The sequence below is a fragment of the Aulonocara stuartgranti genome, assembly GCF_965226115.1.
Source record: "Aulonocara stuartgranti genome assembly, chromosome: 7".
Taxonomy (NCBI): domain Eukaryota; kingdom Metazoa; phylum Chordata; class Actinopteri; order Cichliformes; family Cichlidae; genus Aulonocara; species Aulonocara stuartgranti.
The window spans coordinates 48916902-48935843 of record NC_138945.1 but is presented as its reverse complement, the minus strand read 5'-3'; the positions used below and the strand labels follow the sequence as shown (position 1 = coordinate 48935843).

The window sequence follows — 18942 nt, the reverse complement described above, 5'->3', positions numbered from 1 at the left end:
ATACCTGCCAGTATTGGATGTTGTAAGCTGCCACTTTGCAGAGTTGTGCAACTACCTCCAGCTCTAAGCTTTGGCAATAGAATTAACCACTACAGGGAACCAATGAGCTGACAGACATGCAACAATTCTCAGATGATCGCAATGGATTACAATTTCATAGTTTGAAATATCAGTATTTTTGATTGAAAACTCACTAGGTTCTGTTGATTTTTGGCAGAAAACAAGTCTATCCCGTACGAAAGGCAGGGTGGACCTTGGACAGGTCACCAGCCTGCCGCAGGACAGGAGAAAGAGAACCATTCACACCTATGGGCAATTTAGAATGACCAAATGACTTAAGCCCACTAACTGCATGTCTTTCTTACACGTCAGACTGTGTGAAGAAGTCAGAGTACCTGCAGAGAACCCACGCAAACACGGCAAGAAAGGCCCTGACCATTTTGCATTAATACCAAATGACAAATACCAAAGGTAATAGGTTTTTATCTGAGAAGTTTAGCTATTTAAATAGAAACACTGCACCACAACAACATGCGTAGGACAGAGTCTAAATCACCTGCAAAGTTTATGAAAAAATGACAGGAAAGACAGGCCCTGCCATGACCTGTGAGTCATGCTTCATCTCCCTATCCTGATTTCAGCACCACCCCCACTGCACCACCCACACCCCCGTGAACAATTCAACAACAACAACAAAATACAATAAAAACAGAAGGAGAAAATGCATAGAGAAGTTTTACATTACGAGTTGAAGAATGAACAGTAGATCACCCAGCCCCCAGTCCCCATACAAATCTTTATAGACCAACCTGCAGCAGTAGAGAAGCTATCCCCTGTATCTTATTGACGTGAATTACAACAGCAAAGGCAGATCAACCACCCACCATGGACAATAATAAGTGCTGATTTGATGAAACGCACATTCGCATGCACACAAAAATACCCATACTGATTAGCAGCCCATATCTTTGGTAGGATTAAGTGAGCAAGCTGTGGCATCACCTATGTAGGCGTGGGAAGGATTTACTCAGATCTTTCTGTGGGGAGGGAGTGGTTAATGTCTGTGTTAGCACCCATGTAACGATGAGTACATTCCCATGCGTGGGAAAGTTAATGATTTTTTTTCTCTTCAGCCAATAACCGACTGTTAATTAAGTTAAAACCGTGTATGTAGCAGTAGAACCACTAATGAAAAATAGTTATTAAAAAGCATTTGCATCTGTAGAAAAAGAAAATGCACAAAGTATAGCACAGATGACCACAGACGATTAACAGTCAGGCTCATTTGATAAGCTTAAGTTGGTTCCTTTTAAAATCACCCAGATTTTGGTTTGTTTGTTCGTTTTGTTAAGGATTCAACTGAAGTCTCTCTTGTGACATGTTACGTTTTATGACCATTTAAGGAAAAAATAAGGTAATTTTAAATTTGATGGTACCAACGTGTTTAAAAAAAAGTTGGGTCAGGTTTATGTTTACCACTCTGTAGCATTCTCTCTTCTAGGAATGCACAATTCATCAAACTTTGATCCTAATCAGGATTTTGGCTTCCCACTATTAAATGAATATGATTGAGTGATACAGAAAATGCATCGCCTGCCAGTAGAAGCAAAAGCAGATCAAATGTTTCCTAAATAGGCATCTGACCACATGTCTGCATGAGACAATCACAGGGGTTCTCTGCATCATGCAGTCTGAAGTTTCTAATCTAGACTAGTCTGGATGAGTAGCAATATCGTAAAAGACAGACATGCAACACAATTCAAGTATCTGGCCCTGCAGATGATGAAGCGCTTGTCCTTTGGACCATCATCCGTTGGTTGGAAATACTTTTTAGGGTCAAGTGATGGTAACCTAGACGAAATAATATGCGCAGAGTTTTGTTCGTATCGCAAAACAACACAACTAACTTATTCGACTGGCTGAAAACACACCCCAAATTGCAGTATAATTAATGCATGAAGGCCAAGAATACCAACTCAGACATCGATAAAAGTGACACATCAGCATCACCATCAAGCTAAAAAAAAAAGACTTACTGAAATCACCAACGCAATCGAATTCCATTAGATAAACAAGGTGAGTAAAAAAGACATAACAGTAAAAGATATGATATTGCCTCATGCAATTATTTTTCTTTACTCTGTCAATTTAATTTGTGTTAAGCTTTGGTAAAAAAATTTTTTAATTAATGTTACCTTTCTTTATTTTTCTTCTAAGAGATGCACTGATTGTAGGTGAATAAGGTGGACTGTGTTCATTATTGATCAAACTTATCATAATAATCATTTTGCCCATAACTATGCAGCCATATACTGTTCTATGAACAACAGTCTGTAAATATCTGGGAAGTGAGGATAGAGTTGTTGGCTTTTAGGAGAAGAACTTCGTCCCATTCTTATACGATATAAGATTCTTGTTCCTCAACAGTTCTGGGACTTTTGTTTCCTGATGCCCCAAATGTTTTCAGTTATTGAAAATCTGGTCTACGGAGAAGTCAGACTCGATATACTGTTGTTATAAATGGAGTGTGCAGTTTAGCATTGTCTTGAGTGAAATATGCATGGCTCTTCCTGACAAGACATTGTTGCAATGAGAGTGTAGGTTTGTCTAAAAGTTGTATATACCTCTGAGCATTGATGGCTCCTTTCAAGGTGTGCAAGCTCCCATTTCTTTAGCTACTACCCATATAATAATAATAATAATAATAATAATAATAATAATAATAATAAATTTTATTTATGAGCACCTTTCAAGTCACCCAAGGACACTTTACAATAGGATAAAACACTTAGTAAAACAATGGCAGAATAAGAACAATAAATAAAAGCACAAGATAAAATGAACAAACAGTGGATTCACAGTGAATATGCAGATTTGAACAGATGAGTTTTGAGTTGGGATTTAAACTGGGGGAGAGAACCAATATTTCTTATTTCAGGGGGCAGAGAGTTCCACAGCCTGGGAGCAGAGCAGCTGAAAGCTCTGCTTCCCATGGTGGTGAGGCGGAAGGAAGATACAGTAAGCTGGATAGAAGAAGAAGAACGAAGTGAACGGGCAGAACAAGTGGTGGTTAACAGGTCAGAAAGGTAAGAAGGAGCGAGGTTATGAATGGCCTTGCGATCGATCGTTTGCCTTTGCTGCACCTGAGTTATGGAACAGCCTCCCGATTGGCATTCGGGAGTCTGATTCTATTTTTTCTTTTAAAGCACGCCTTAAAACTTATCTTTTTGAACTTGCCTTTTCTACCCGTTAAATGCTGACTGTTAACTGCGACCTATTGCATTAACTTTTTACTATTCCTTCATTCTTGGTGTTCTCTATCATGCGGCACTGGGTCTGCTATAATCTATGTGCTGCAGTCCATTTTATTAGTGGCTTTCTACTGTGAACATTGTCTGCTGTTCTTATTATATTTGATATTAATGCTCTTAACTGTATTATTTTATTGTTTTTTTGTAAAGCACTTTGGTATGCCTAGGCTTTTAATGTGCTCTATAAATAAAGGTTGTTGTTGTTGTTGAAGGTGAGCAGAAGAAGTTTGAAAATTATCCGGAATTTCACAGGGAGCCAGTGAAGTTCCTGAAGAACAGGGGTGATGTGCTGGTAGGAGGGGGTTCTGGTGATAATGCGAGCAGCAGAGTTCTGAACCAGTTGAAGCTTATGGAGGGATTTTTGGGGGAGACCATGCAGAAGAGAATTGCAGTAGTCAATACGGGAGGTAACAAGACTATGTACAAGAATGGACGTAGACTGGGTGGAAAGAGAAGGAAGCAATCTGTTAATGTTACGTAGATGGAAGTAGGCAGAACGTGTGAGATTATTGATGTGAGATTTATAGGAAAGTGAACTGTCTAGGATGACACCAAGGCTCTTAACCTGAGGAGAAGGGAAAACTGTGGAGTTATCGATGGTGAGTGAGAAATGGTTTGCCTTCAAAAGGTTGGATTTGGTGCCAATAAGGAGGATCTCAGTTTTATCCTCATTGAGCTTTAGAAAATTAGAGGTATACCATCAGAGATGCAGGCTGATAACAAGCCAGATGGTCCCTCTCCTCTAGAGGGAATGGCATCCATGCTTTCAAAAAAGAATTTCAAACTTCAGTTTGTCTGACCACAGTTTTCCACTTTGCCTCAGACCTCTGGTCGAGAGAACACAGCTGCATTTCTAGGTCACGTTCACATATAGCTATTTTTTTTCTTTTGGCCATATGGCTTTAACCTGTATTTTGAGGATGGTGCAGTGACCTGCATTCACGCACAATGATTTCTGCAAGTGTGAAGTTTGCTTCTGAAGTGTGTTGCTGCAGTCAAAATTAAAGTAAGATAATATTTTTCATGAAATTGGAAAATGCCTCAGTTTAAACATTTGATATGCTTTCTATGCTCTGTTGTTTTACACAGTGTCCCAACTTTTGTGGGATTGGATACAAGCAGAGAAGAAAAGATACAACATGGGAGGTAAACAGATATTTCACCAGAGAAATGTGTCTTTAAAAACCTGGAACTTGTAATCCAGTGAGGTCAGATGAGTTAATTTGTCAATCACAGACAAATAGAAGAAGAAGCAAAAAATGTCCAAAGTGATGTCTTGTTTAGTGATGATTAGTGTAGAAAAATACACCAGCAAAGCTTTATAGATTTTTGTCTAGTCTTTTCTGTTTTTTCAGATGTAAAACCACTAAGAGGTCTCCAGGCAATCCAATTATTGGAATAAGATTATCTGGGCGTGGCTGATCTGCTTTCATTTTATTGGTCAAACCCCAATCTCTCCAATCCATCCCTCGTTTAAGAGACCTCTCAGCGGACCTTTTACCTCTGATAATAGTCAAATCCATCAGCAGGGGCCAGCAAGGTCGTAAGGGCAAGACATATTGTACAGCACGATCATCTCCTGCTGCTTTTTTCCTCATTTTTGTTGGAAACCAGCAGCTATCTGTCTCCTCACAGTTGCTGGCTGACAAACCAGTAGACAGCTGCCGTGTGTGTGTGTGTGTGTGTGTGTGTGTGTGTGTGTGTGTGTGTGTGTGTGTGTGTGTGTGTGTGTGTGAGAAAAAAAATAGATTCATCCTAAGACTTCTTAAAGGTCAAACCTCTACAAACCTCTGCAGTTCTTATGGATGACTTTCCATTTAAACCCTCCTCTATGCCTTTTAATGTCTAGTGTAATCGAGTTCTTGTTGCATTTCAAAACTGCTTATATTAAATTACTTGAACTGTTGCTTAGCATAATTTCAAATGAGTCTGCTTCTGAATACCTTGACATGCCCTTTCACAGCACCAGAGTACAATCAAATACCTATGTATTGTATGTAAGTAACAGTTTGGGACATGGTTATGATGATAAAGCATAGATAAAGCAAAAGCCATCTTTCAGAGCACTTTGTTAACTCGATCACTGACACATATACATAGGATGAACAGTATGGACAATGTCAGCTCTGTCTCATGATGCTCTTATCCAATTAAAACAGATTGCTTTCATTATTATTTGATGATTCATGGAAATGATTTTGAGAAAACACCAGTATGTTTAGCCCAAAATGTGGCTGTAGCAGGTTATAATAACAATAATAAAAATAATTATAATAACAACTACAGTGGCACATATTATAAAGTTTCAGCTTTTAGTTTTTGTTAAAGATTTCTTTTGGTTTAACATGCTGTATCAGTTACAACCCGCACGACATTGATTTAAAAATTGACTACAATATTTACACCGTTAAAGGAGAAGCTGGCCTCATTAGCGTGCTTCTTTGGATCTGTTTGCAGGATAGCACAGTGAATGTCATTTCTGCACTGTATGGGCCTCCAGCAGCCAGTAGGGAAGAATGAACATTAGCTACAGATTTGTGGGTGTTTCTTATCAAACTGTTTTGGAGTTTTTTTCTTTTCACAGTTGTTTGGCCATTTGTCAGTTTCTTTTTTGTTTTTGCCAACAAAAAGTCTATCCAACAGTGCTGACACCAAACTGAAAAAACATACTGGATGCTAATTAATTGCTTTAAGAACAATGCTTTCTGTTTCTTTTTCTCTGGCACACTTTTTTGACTAGAAACTTGCTATTTGCTTAGACAGAGTCATCTATTAGACCTCAGAATCAAATGAGAGCTGGTTATAACACAGCTACAGAGCACTGGAATTTAGTGCTACAATGTGTATTTCTAATAATTCGATTATAAAAAAAATTCGCGACGCAAATGCTTCGCTTCCCTCCCATTGTCACCATGGAAACGCATATTCGCGACTAAAAACAGACCTGCAATACGAACGTATTTAGGAGCAGCGTGTGAATGAAAAGTTTGACAACATTAAGCTCGCAGCCTCCAGTTTTAAACAGAAACACTGATAACACAACGGCAGCAGTGATGATGACGCTGGCACAGTTTAATGTGGAGTCTGTTTACACACCGCGAACAGCAAAGAGGCTGTGATCACCATTGAAACACTTACTGGGAAAAAACGAGCGGAAGTCCTTTATCAACATGAAGAAAAGCAAACCTTGTAGCTGCTCCAGCTGTTTTACACAGCGAAAAATCCGCAGTAAAGCTCCAGAATTTGTATTAAAAGCAGATGAACTGTTAACTTAGTCTGATACTGTGTTTAAATTATACAGCTTAATGAAGGCAGGCTCTTAGTTTACATGAAATGGAACAGTGGTGAGTCTAAATTATTTTTAATATTAATTAACTTTGCTTCAACGCACAGGGCAAACTTCAGAATGCTGATATGTTCACTCTTCCTCGCAGCAGCCACCACATTCTGCTTTAAAGGCTTAACGACACAAACACACTCATTCACTTGCACACTTAAACACGCAGAAACACATGTATAAAAGCCTTTAAAGATTACAGAGTAAAGGTTTTTATTGCCTTCATTTAGATTGTATATTAATCTTACTTTATTAGACTCTGACTCTAGTTAGAGTGTTTATATATTTTTGCAATTAAAAAAATAAAATTGAATATGATTTTTTTTTTTGACAAACAAAAACATTGCAATTTCTAAAATGGAAACCAGTGAGCAGTTCATTTTGAAAGACCTGTGTTTTTTCTCTTTTGAATATTTATTATTCATTAATAATAACAAAAATATTTCTTTTCCAATTACTCGATTAATTGATTACTAAAATAATCTATAGCCGCAACCCTACTGGATTTACCCTCTATGTTCTGTTCTTATCCAATTTCTTATGAAGTACAACTTGAAACATGACTGGTTTGTTCTGATATTCATTAAAACAAAAAGAAATTGAATTAAAAGGCATTTATTTGGCAAAATGCTCTTGAAGTCATTTTTTTAATGCATTTAATTGCGCAGCTATAAAAAATGGACACTAAATAAAAGAATGTCAGACTATTGTTCAGACACATTATCTTGTCTTCCCTAATAATTTAAGTTATCTATCACAAATATTTTGACATTTCTGCAGCCTCTAAATACTTCATCTGTCGAACGTTGACGATCTCTGCCTGTGCTCACAATCAGCTCTCATTTTCCAAGCCAAAGACATCACAGCTTTTTCTTGAGGCGATGACAGCGACCTCCAACACAGACCTCATCTTGCAGTCCTGTCTGTGACATTTAAACCGGCCTCCAGGGATTGAGCAAGTAAACAAATAAGACAAGATGGGAAGAGTTATAAGAACTAGACCTTCATTTTAGAAAAGGTTCAAAAGTTCTGCAGAGACCAGGCTATGCGGTCAGTTCCTTTTAAACTTCATTCACCATAGGTGCCTCGCATCGTGTCATACAGGTTGCCTCACCCACATATAATATATAACCATGTAAACACTGGGATCCACTTAATAGCTAAGTGACATAAAGAAAGATTTAATTTTCTTGACTAAAATAACTTTGCATTCAGTGATCATCTGAAGCCAAACTCGCATGCCATTCAAGTGCTGACCATAAAGTGTGTTACATAAGTTGGTTTCCTTGAAGGGGTAAAGCGAAGGCTTTTATATATTTTTTATATATCTTTGCAGTTTTTCTTCACATTGAAGCTTAATGTGCTATCAACTATAAAGTGCTTTTCCGAAGGGCCTTCCTGGAAAATGAAAAAAAGAGTCAAATATTTTAACCCAATAACAGAATCTATGACTTGTTTATAAGCCATAACAGAGGAGTTTAAAATCAGATATGATGAAGTCGACCCTTCTCCTGTCTTCTCTTCGACTAATTCTCAAAACAAGCTTTGCTTGAAATCTTATTTCTTTAACATGCACACTAAAAATTACAAAAAAATCCCAAATTAAAAAGTGAAAATGAAAGAATATAACAAGTATGTGTACATTAATAACCCACTCTGCTTAACTTTCTGTAATTAACTGCAGATCCTAATCTCACGATATTTATATGCCAAAAATATGGCCTAAATTATATGCTATGGTGATATCGTCATAATTATAAAAAGCCCTCAAGGTTCTCTTGGGAGCATAAATATGATGATTAATTAATCTTAAGCTATTAATGGCAGTATCATCATGAAATGCCCGTGAAATGTATAGAGATTATAATAGGGACAGTTTTCTCGAGGTTACCTCAGTCTCTAGAGAGGAGGTCACTCAAAAACTGCTTCAGGGATTCTTTAATTAGATGGCCATGTACCTCGGATACCTTGAAATTAATACAAATAGGAAAAGTCCTTGTGATTTTGTGTTATTATAGTTTGTATTCTTTCATCAAAACTATGTGGCCAACAATCTACTACCTTTGACCGGTTATGCCTATGTTTAAAAAAGTCTTCTTTAATGGCTTTAGAGGCTTTTAAAAAAAATTCATTTAAGTAAAGAAATAAAAAATAGTGTAAACCATGTATGTTTAAAAAAATTGGTTCCATTTTAAAACTTTAGAAAGTATCTTAACCCAAGTCATAGTAGTAGAAGCAGTTCTGCTGCTCTGCTCAACAATAGTAGTTAATATGGAAAAGGGACAGCTGTAACACATTCACCATCTGCAAGTTGACAGGCATGACGTTCCATTAGGATTTTGTAATCGAGCCAAACACCTTATCAATTTCAGTGAGCAGGTCATGAATTCTGAATTTGGCTTTTTGTTCAGCTCTATGACAAGTTGTACCTTTCACAAGCTGCCACAATCTGGAGATGTTGACATATCCTGAATTACAAAGCAGTTATGGCTACCACCTTTTCTTTTTTACCTTTATGTGTGTACAGGCACAAGGTGAACATGCAAACTCCCCATGAAAAGGCTCCAGCTGACCAGGACCATCTTGTTGTGAGACATTAGTGCTAACTACTGCATTACACACGCTTTAACTTTCAAAATTTTCAAGAGCTCAGTTATTGTAGAAACATTTTTCATGGGTACGACATTGCTAGTCATTCTTGACCAAACCATTCGCTTTTTTTAAGTTACTACAGTTACGACATTCCCCTGAATCAAAAGCTGGAAAAACATTTACTTTATTGAAAATCAGGTTTTGACTTTTGGATCATTTTAAATGGGGTGTTAGACAGACCAGACCAATAATCTTGCATCAACAGTGTCTTAAGCGTCTAGACAGGACCTCCCCACATCCATCTTAAAATACTCTGAACAATCTGAAATACATCTGTCTATATTCTGTGTGAGCCAAGTCTGCTGTGTTCATTGCAACATCCATCTTTTAAGTTCTTCAAAGTCCTCTATGACAGTTGATGCCTGAGGGACAACTCACTGCAGGCTGGATGACCCAAATATTCTGCGCTGCCATCTTTTTTCACTTTGGTCTTATGCACTTTCTCATTCCATTTACTAGGACCTATCTGCTCATTTACAGGCTGCTATCTCATGGGCCATCCATCATTCTGTTTTGTACCATACAGTGGCTTGGTATTACTTGTTTTTCCACAGATCTAAACTGTGATCCCTTACTAGTGTAGGCTGTCTTACAATACTTGGAATTCGCATAACAGGAAAAACCCCTGGTTCCTGAAAACTCATTAAAAATAATATTATGTTTTCATGTTTTTGCAAAGAAGTGTAAAATAATGATTGAAAAATTGTGTTTTCAAAGCAGCACCTGGCACATGCAATGCAATATCTGCTTTTAGCAACTAAAACATGCTAAAACTGTTCTGTGGTTGCGCTATGACACCCACACCCTACACACTCCCATCATCTCTTGAGAAGCACTCATCATGCATGAAGAAAATACACTCTCTATGGAATATCTTAAACATATTCCAACAAGACTTGCATTTCCTCTGAAAAATCCTCTTATTAGAATTTCTACGTGTGTGAGGACAGTGAGACAGTGGTGAGGTGTGTGGTAGGAGTGACATATGGGTTCAAGGTGGGGTGGGAGATTTCATCACAGATCGGCTCTGAGCCCCTTCTTTTTTGCAGTGGTGATGGACAGGCTGACAGATGAGGTCAGGCAGGAGTCTCTGTGGACTATGATGTTTCCAGACAATATTGTTATCTGTAGTGAGAGTAAGGAGCAGGTGGGGGAGAGAGGTACGTACTGGAAAGAAGAGGAATGAAAGTCAGTAGAAGAAAGACAAAATACATGGCTGGTGGAAAGATGAACATGCAAGGAGCCGAGGAAGTGAAGGTGGAGTAGTTTAAATATCTAGTGTTAACCATTTAAAGCAACTGCAGTGTATAAGAGAACAGCTCAAGCAGTTTAAGAGACAAAGAGAGGCAAAGCTGAGATATTTTGGAGTGCAGAGGAGGGATAGTGGATATACTGGAAAAAGGATATAGTAGATGTTGAAGCTGGAGTTTCCAGGCAGGAGAAAAAGAGGAAGACCTCAGAAGAGGGTCATGGATGTAGTGACAGAATACATGCAGAGGGTTGGTGTGATGATAAAGGAGGATGCTGGGGTGAGATGGAGACAGATGACCCCTAAAAGGACCAGCTGAAAGAAGAGTGAGATCACAGCAGTTTATACATATTCATTTCCAGACTCCCAGTTTCACTGTGGTGAGTTTGTATGCTTGTCCATATTTCGACAAAGCTAAGTCAATATCCAGAAATTGGGTGTTTAAAACCAGAACATTCTGAACACTTATAGTCAGTACAAAAAGTAAATGCAGTCAATACCATTTAATTCAGTGCCGTGAATCTTAGCTGTTCAATAAGTAATTTCACTCTTTGACACATACCAGTTTTAAGAGCTGAGAGCAGTGTCTGAGAGTCAGAGGTAATAAAAGAGGGAAGGAAACTTATGTTTGAGGTTAGCTTAACATGAACTTCTGCGTGTGCACTATGTAAAATATGAAATATAAAATGGAAAATGAAATACGACTTTAAAGTCCTCTGGACTTTGTTATTTATGGTGCAAATTCTACTGGCATATTGCATAGTCTTGTAAGGACTGTCATCAGGTCATTTAAGTGCACTCACATAACCACACAGGCCATGTCCAGTTGTCTTTAATAAAAGACTGCTTGGCACTGCAACCTGTCTTTGTGCGTACAGCCAGTCTGAACACTGCTCTGTCTGTATGAGATGAGGCATCTGTCACTTCAAAATACTCTAAATAAATCCAAGTGAACCATGGCAGCAACCCCTCTGCATCTGTACAGCCCGTCGCTCTCTCTTCCTGACTCTCATCCTCATGACTTTGCACTTTTTTTGAAGAGAGAAACAGGATAGTATGCTTAAAGCCTTTGGCATAGATACAATCTCAAATGGCACACAATGAATTAGACTCACCTCAGCTGTCCTAAAGAGGCAGTTTCAAAGCTGACCGGTGTGACAATCTGTAGGAACACTAGCAACCAACAGGAAAAGAGATTGGCTACAAGGTAAATCAGAAAGAGAACAGTGACAAGCAACTTCAAATCGCTAACAGGCTTAAAATGGCTTAAAATAACATGAGTCTAGAAGATAAAATCGTCACATATAACAAAACATGGACCAACATTTACACCAAAATGATCTATCAGTTATCCATGACAAAATTAGCTTTTTCAGTTAACCTGCCTTTAGGTCATGTAAGTCAAGTTGTTTGTTTGTTTTTGTTGTTTAAATTTAAATTGTATCAGTCTGAAGGATTTCAAAGTTTCCACATGTGATTCCTGTATGAAATTTGTTTGTGGAGAAAAGTTCTGCTGCTGTACTGAAAATGTTCAATTTGCACATGATGCAGCCAGCAATGTCCTTTGAAACATAAATTGACTCTTTTTTCTTGAACTACTCGATTTAAAATAAATAAATAAAAATTGGGACATGTATCTGTATCACATCTGTCGCTGTAGTTTCCCAAAGCTTTACAGCATTTAGCAAATTTGGAACATTTGCATACTAGTAAGTAATAAAAATAATAATAATGATGGCTTCATTATGAAAAAAATCATGACTTAATTCAGATTTAATAATCAATTAAATCAATTTATTTATGGCCTTTAACTTGCCCATATGTAAAAACTCTAGATCATATCAAACACTCAGAAAACTACGAAAACAACACAAATATGACAATTCAATTCAGCTTTATTAATGTAGCACCACAACACAAGAACAAAGCGCTTTATATTGTAAGGCAAAGACCCTACAATACCCTACCATAGCATAAGCATAGACGTATCAATATGGATATGTGGATGCTTACTAAACTAGAAATTGCAAAGACTTTACATCATTAAAGACTTTTCTGATCCCTGTCAAAACTTTCCAATAGCTTATTTCAGGTAAAATTATACTAGCATGCATGTTGAAGGCTTATTTAAATGTGCAGCTTACAAGCTATAATTATGTGTTCATAGCACCGGAATGTCCCAACCATCAGTCTGCAGTTAAAGCTACAAGCATTGGAATATGGATCGTGGAGACAGGGCTGAAACGTGACAGCTCAGCCAAACGTACACCATCTGTGTTTTGGGACTTGGGTAATCTTTAATGACCTGTCATTGAACACTCTTTTACTTTTCTCTGCAATTATTACTTAATGTCTGTAACTGTTGCATATGACTTGCAAAGTATGTGCTGTATAATATAATAACACAGTACAAAACTGAGAAAATATCCTGTCTTTGCCACACACTTGCAGTTGCCAAGACAAACACTGAATGCATGCCATGCCTTTGATCTCCGGTAAATCAGCTAAGGATGGAGTGACAGAGCCAAGGTGGATGATGTGCTGTGACGTCAGTGTTTATCTCGCACCCAACCGCAATATTTAATTTATTGGTATGAAGGTCAAAAGAACTGACTTAGCTGAAGAGAATGATTTTTCTCAGTGTTTCTATAAGATGAATACATTTGAGAGGGAAGTGCACAGTTACTATGCACAGTAAAACTCCTTCCATTACCAAAGCAATTCTTGCTGATGTGGAAATTTGATTCAAAAAACATTACATTCATTTACTCTTGTGTGATGACATGACTTGGTTTGCTGACCCTGCTCCAAAAAAAAAAACTCCATACATGTCCCACTTTTGTTTACATGAATGTGTAAATAAAAACACTGTGACAATAGTAAAATTAGACCAAACAGAATATTTTGTTATTTTCTTATGCTGTTCAGGATGGACAGCTTCTATTAAAGCAGCCCGCCAGAGCGAAAGATATTAAGTTCCATGTCTTTCATGCACTCTGGCTGTGCTGTGCGGAGCAGTCGTGCAGGACTTGCTCAGTGAGGCCATTTGGACCTTGTCTCCTGGGAGTGTGTCTCGGACCGTGTAATGCATGCGAGTCACTCGCCTTTCAGATAGTCTCCTTCTTAGGCTTCATGTGTTGTGTGTGATACCAGCAAGAAAAGCTGTTTCACTCTACTGACATCAATTGATGTCCGCATCAAAAAGCGCCAAATAGCTTTATCCGCATTAAAGAAAGTGTGTGTGTTTTGCATACGGTGCCGTATGTTCTCTTTTTTTCTTGAAAACAATACTTCACTAAATATTTTTTTGTGGTTTGACAAACCAATTTAACTTTGGTAAAATTGGCAGTTTACTTGGACACTACAATAAAAACAAATCACCTCTATTATTTATGTGATTTTCAGTACCTTTTTCTACATTTTGGTACTTCTAGTAAAGAACTGTACATCAACAGCAAAACAACATCTATGTCAAGCTTATCTTCTTGCTGTCTTCTTTTTCCTGGTACCGCTCGGCAATTTATTGAAACACGGAACAAGATCCTGCCATTCCACTGTGAGTGGCCATCTTAAGAAATCACAGGACATTTGAATCAATAAGAAGTGTGCCGGAGACACTGATTGCAGGCCAGGACAGGAAAGGGGAAGCACAGATTGCTACCTGCATGTGCAGATGGTGTCGTGTCACTGGCTCAACTTGCTTCTTGCTCAGTGTGATACATGTTCTCGACAGGCACCGGTGGCAGACACACAGAATGTAAGGAGCAGGCAGAGCTAAATCAGATTAAGCTTGGCCAGAGAGCCAAATGGCACCTGCGGAAGCGGCGGAAGTTCCTGTTGTGCTGCTGTATTTCAGCAAATTTCCTTGAAGGGGGCTTTTTCTCCTTCTGCCCTGAAGGCCTGAGATTAGTCTGTATTCAGTTATAAGTTATATTATAAGGAAACACAGTATTTTGTTTTATTCTTCTTTCATAGCAGAAACTGCAAAACAAGCAAAAAGTCAGCATTTTAGTGACCTTACAAGACCAAAAAAAACGAAACCTCTCCCTGTCACCAGTGTCAGACTAAATAGGAAGCCAACACAGATGAGCAGTTCTGCATGACAATGACAATGAAGTTATCTGCACTGACAGTGCAAGAACAAGTCAGCGCTGCTACCATAAATGAAAAGGCCAGTGTGTGCAGTCTGCCCCATGCCCCCATGCCACTGAGACCATTACTACTGCCTTCAATCTTATGGAGTTCTTAAAGACAGCAGGGCTAATTCTTAATCCATTTAAGACAAAATGGCAAGATTAGAGTCCATACACTGTTATCATGAATTCAATGGCATCAAGAAAAGAGGATCCTGGCAACATGGCCAAAGAAAGGCGCAGCCAAGAGCAGTAGACATATCCAATCTGTAAGTGGATGCCCTGCTTTAAATGTCACGCCCTGATTTGGGCCAAGAGTAAACTCTTGAGAAGGCATGTCAGGTTCTGCAAAGCCAAATGCAGATGATTCACTAACAGCTGATAGTGACACACTCAGTACAGCAGGCCAAATGTGAGAAATAATGTAGTGTTAAATCACAGTACATATAAGAAACTCTCTTACCTTTGACATTTTACAAACCAGAACAGAAGACGTCTAATATATTGTCTATTATTTCCCTGTAGTGGCTACCGAGGGTGCTTTGTGGTTTCATTTCCTAATCAATATGACCTTGAATGTGATCCATACGCACTCACATGCCGTCCTCAGTCCATTCACAGTCAAAGCCACATCAGTTGACAAAGCTTGCCTTGTGACGCTATCACAATCATCATCCCAGCTCAGTTGTTTGTTTGTTTTTTCATGTGGCAAGTTGAGCAGTGACTCACTGTTTTTTAGATTCAGTGTTTGCTTTGCATACTAAAAAACAGGTTGTAATCATTTAAGAAAAGACAAGTGAGGTTTTTTTTTTCTTTGCCTACTCAGGAGAAAAATATTGCCTTTAGAATGATTCTGGCACTGCATATTAACCAATTATTTATGCCCTTGGCTTCGACTTGATTATGAGTGACTTGTACAAAAATAGGTGCAAATTGGGAAACAACATTACCATGAAACAATGATAAATTGGATAAGAAATTGTTTGTATCTGGCTCCGTCTAATTTAAAGCATCTAGTACATTAACACAAAAAAACACGATTTCACTGGAATACAAAGTAGATTTCATATGTGCCGCACTGCCTCAATGTTAAAATGTACACATGCCTCAAGCTGAAATTGTTATATCACCCACCAGAGTGGTGCCCCTCTTAGTGCTGGTTAGATAAAGCATCGGTCAATTTTGGCTAGACAGAGCAACCACTCTTAATTACTCCTGTCTGTTCTGTCACAGGAGTACAGCTTAAAAATATCTGCTACGAATCCTGAATGGAAAAAAAATCCAGAGAGCAAGTTTAGCTTAAAGTGTTGATAAGATGGATAAGTCATTTGTTCTGTTGTCCCGGGCGTACAAAGTTATGGCTGGCATTGATCCTCGTGCATGTCCAGGGCTGCAGCTTAGCCCAGCTATCAAAGCAAATTAAGGGCAAGCGAAGTCAATGTCAATCAGCAAAGTAGTCTGCAGAGGGAACAAAAAGTGAATCACGGAGAAGAAGAAAAAAGGCTAAACATTAAAGAAGTAACTACAAAAAACACAGCAAAATACAGAAAATAATAACCAAAAAAAATGCTTTCTGTGTAGTTACAGTCAACACATTTCAGTTGACAAATGCCATTAAAAATAGTTTTTAATTATATAAATGAGGAGAGACAAAAATTTATATGTGTGAACATATAAATTAGAAGAACAGATAAAAGAAGTGGCTAATATTGAGACATCCTACCAGTGGCCGGATAAAGATTGACTGAATGGCACGGCATAAACGGAACAACATAGTATACAGGAACATCTGTGCCAACTGTGGCTTGGAATTCCAGAAGTCAAATTGGGATACACCCCCTAGCGTGGTCGAGAATGACTGGGCTAAGATGCTGTCGGACTTCCAAATACAGACAGACAACCTGTTAATGGCTAAACAACTGGAGATAGTACTGATGGACAAGCAGAGGAATATGGCTATAGTGATAGATGTAGTTGTGTCGAATGATAGCAACATCAGCAGGATTTTGAGTGGGCTAATGGAGGAGCACTTTACTTATGTTTGGTGTTGTATTATGTGGCTGTGGAACAACACTACTGTCCCATGCACTCCCAAGCTATCACACTGCCTCTGCCGTGTTTAGCAGCTGGTGTGGTTTGCTTTGGCTCATTAGCATTTTTATGCCCTTCTCCATACTTTTTTCTTACCATCATTCTCATAGAGATAAATCTTGGTTTCATCTGTCCAAGTTCTAGAATGTTTTTCTAGAACTGTGCTGGCATTTCTATTCTTGGGGCTTAGGAGTGGCTTGTATCTTGCAGTGAACCCTCTGTATTTACTTTCTTGCAGTCTTCTGTTTATGGTAGACTTGGATATTGATGCGCCTGCGTTCTAGAGAGTGTTGTTCACTTGGTTGGCTGTTGTGAGCAGGTTTCTTATCACCATGGAAATTCCGCGATCATCCACCACTGTTGTCTTTCGTGGATGTCCAGGTAATTTTCCTTTACTAGTTCACTATTTCTTTCTCAGGATGTACCAAACTGTAGATTTTGCCACTCCTAATATGTTTTTTTTTTTTTCGGTTTTCTCAGCTTAAGTGTGTCTTGTTTCACCTGCATGGAGAGCTCCTTTGATCACATGTTGTCTGTTTACAGCAAAATCTTCCAAATGCAAGCACCACACCTCAAATCAACTCCAGGCCTTTTATCTGTTTAATTAATCATGACATAATGAAGGAACTGCTCACACCTGCCCATAGAATAGCCTGTAAGTGAGTGAGTGCGTCCAATTACTTTCAGTCTCTTTAAAAAGAGGGTAGTGCATGTTAAGGAGCTGAAACTCCTAAACCCTTCATCCAATCTGAATGAGAGCCATGGGTCTAGACATTGTGTCAGTAAAAGTGGAATATATTTCAGTAAACGGGTAAAAAAACAAAACTTATGTGAGTGTACAAATGTATATGGGTCTAACTGCATGTGTTATACAGAGACGCGTACACACAGAGAAAGAAATGGAACGGAAATTCTTCCAAATTGGTGGTCTTTTGTCATTAGCGTCCTTCATGCTTTGTTAGGTTTTCTACCAAAATGTACTGTTCTACTTATAAATGAAGCTGACAGGCGACATACTAAACATAGAATTGGATTTAAATCCCATAAAACAGCCAGATGTCACAGATTCAAATCCATCCACCTTTGAGTGAGTATCACACCAGTATCTAATATAAGTACCACTTTGCAAACTATTGCTATACACAAATTGCTCCAGTCTAAAGGGGGGAAAATGTCAGTACAATAGGTTATGCTAAGAAAGTTGACTCCTTCGGCTCTCCTCATGGTTAGGTTTCATAGTAGAGATTTACTGATGTTGTAGGTTACACAAAAACAATACAGCTGATATTGACTTCATCTTACTTTTAGATCATGTTTTAGGTGAAATATTACACATCTGTCATTGTTTACTTGTTTTTCTGTAACTGCCAGTTAATGGCAGATGAACTAATAGCACCAAAGGGGTTGTGACATTATATTTCTTTGCTGAATACACAGTTTCGTTTTGGAAGATTGCGGTTAATAGCTCTGGCTAAGTAGTTTGCACTGTGCTCGTTTGTACATTTCTCAATTCATACCAGTGGTTTCAATGTTTAAAATACTTTGCATGATGCAAATCTGATGCAACTTTTTTGCCTCTAAATGTTTTAAATTTGGTGTTTCAAATTGTAACAGTCTCATGTTAGGAATTTAAGTGTGTGCGTTATATATTTTGGGCTCAATTAACCCTCAGCACTGTGCTGCAGGAGCAGGCAGCCTGCTTTCCACTCTACAGCATCTCTGAAGCAACCATTAAATGGTAGCATTAGCTGTCAGTATTCAATTTACATTTCAGCAGTGCAGCGAGAGTGTCAGTCTGTATGCTTTCACTCTGATCGCTGTGTATTTTCCTGGCCAGTGAGAGTTCCACTCTCACTTTACTTAATGCAAACCAAAACAGCTCTAGCTGCTTTTGCCACAACAACATACATCCATAGTGATACAACCCCCCCCCCCACACACACACACACACACACACACAAACCCTCAGTCTAATTTGAATGCCACTCACGAGCAGTCAGTTTACTGCAGTGAAACATCGCCTGTTACAAAGATGCCCCCGCTTGTCACCGTGTAACAGATCAGTATAAACAACTCGCTGCTCTCTGCTCCTTAAAACCTTGAATAAGAGCACCAAGCTGCGTGTCATCTCTCTTGTCAATAGACTCGTCAATCAAGACTGAAAATGGG

The 18942-nt window shown here is 38.4% G+C and overlaps 1 long non-coding RNA gene across 1 annotated transcript; it reads left to right on the top strand.

Annotated features, from left to right (window-relative positions):
• The first annotated feature begins 3057 nt into the window (after window positions 1-3057).
• LOC309711422 lies at window positions 3058-5183 on the top strand. Its single transcript, XR_014277972.1, has 3 exons — window positions 3058-3086; window positions 4401-4457; window positions 4667-5183. It is a non-coding gene; the product is annotated as an uncharacterized lncRNA (long non-coding RNA).
• The last annotated feature ends 13759 nt before the right edge of the window (window positions 5184-18942 follow it).